At 38.5% G+C, this 1,324-nt stretch overlaps 1 long non-coding RNA gene across 1 annotated transcript; it reads right to left on the bottom strand.

Moving 5' to 3' along the window:
* Nucleotides 1–29: 29 nt before the first annotated feature.
* Nucleotides 30–892, bottom strand: LOC109593146 (uncharacterized). The gene is made up of 5 exons (XR_002190762.1): nt 698–892; nt 554–642; nt 403–476; nt 268–352; nt 30–135 (listed from the first exon to the last, which is right to left on the bottom strand). It is a non-coding gene; the product is annotated as an uncharacterized LOC109593146 (long non-coding RNA).
* Between the last annotated feature and the right edge of the window lie 432 nt (nt 893–1,324).

The following is a 1,324-nucleotide window of genomic DNA, read 5'->3' as shown; positions in this document are numbered from 1 at the left end:
AGTCAATAAGGGAACAAGGAGTTGCTGGGGACTGCCATGAGTCAGAGAGAGAGCCAGTGAAATGAGACTTGAAATCAGGAGCAGCAGAACCTTCCTCTCAATGAAGCTTACCAATGATAGACTCCACACCTGCAGCTAATGATAATAAAGAACAAGAAAGTATAACTATATAAAATATATTATCACAATTATTATATTATCACAATATTATCACAATTTAATGTGGGAAACCTGATTTTCATAATGCTCCATTAATATTATCACTACCTTTATTCCATAATGCATTCCATTTCCAAGATTATTAACAGTCTTAAGACACGTCCCATCTTTACCATCCCACAATGCTATGCACCTATTAATATAACATTAATAACTAGCTACACCCCTACCACATCAACGCACCCATTTTTACTAAGACTGACAATCCTGTCCCTGTCTCCAGAATCCATTTCTAGTAATAATAGTCTCGGACATAACTAAAAAATGGGGGAATTAATTGGAAATAAAAAATGATACATAAAGGCTTTTAAGTGATAGTGATAATTGGCCTAACCACAAACTCTCTGTTGATTCTCTTCCTGTATAAGTTTAAGATACAAATCTGTCTCGTTTTAGTACCAGTAGCTCCTCCTTTATCCTCCTCTGTCCAATTAAATACACAGTATAATAGTCAGTATCAAAATCCAAAGCTCTGTACCTGGTCATACAGGTGATATCGTGTACTGGAGGATGATGGCCCCAAAACACAATAGGAACCATAATCTCATGACTAGTTGGCGCCAGTTGGGAACTTGGGGTATAAAAGTCGATAAAAGTCTTCTTGACACTCCGTACTCTTGATAATATCTATGCTGAGATGGACACCATTTTACACACGTGGGCTGCGTGGGCGTGAATTTTAGGCGTGGCTAAACACTGATGAGAGACCAGGACCAGAAAAAAGTAAATTTATGAAGTTGCTTTATTAATATTAGCATACTTTCCTGATGCATGTATACATGTACTTTAAATGTCCAAATAATAGAAGGGAGTTGGGTCTGGCTACGCAAGACTACAGGGGGTTGGTAAAACCGGGCTCGGGAGGGGCTCGGGCACGGGAAATGGGGGGGTAAAACCGGGCTGCCCCAAATTGGGGCCGGTTGCTTGAACTATTATAATGGACTGGAGTAAGGACTGACATGGAACTAGCAAGAACATAAAACAAACTACTGAGTAGTGTTGTTTTAGTTCTTTGGTACTGGAACTAAAATATAATACTAGTATTGTGATATGCATTTTAGTTCCAAGAACTAGAACAGAACTAAAATTATTTCTGACTTTGGCA

The sequence above is a fragment of the Amphimedon queenslandica genome, unplaced genomic scaffold (genome assembly GCF_000090795.2).
Source record: "Amphimedon queenslandica unplaced genomic scaffold, v1.1 AMPQUscaffold_2685_Cont25313, whole genome shotgun sequence".
Taxonomy (NCBI): domain Eukaryota; kingdom Metazoa; phylum Porifera; class Demospongiae; order Haplosclerida; family Niphatidae; genus Amphimedon; species Amphimedon queenslandica.
The sequence above is the reverse complement of the archived record's forward strand: the minus strand, read 5'-3'. Positions and strand labels throughout refer to the sequence as shown.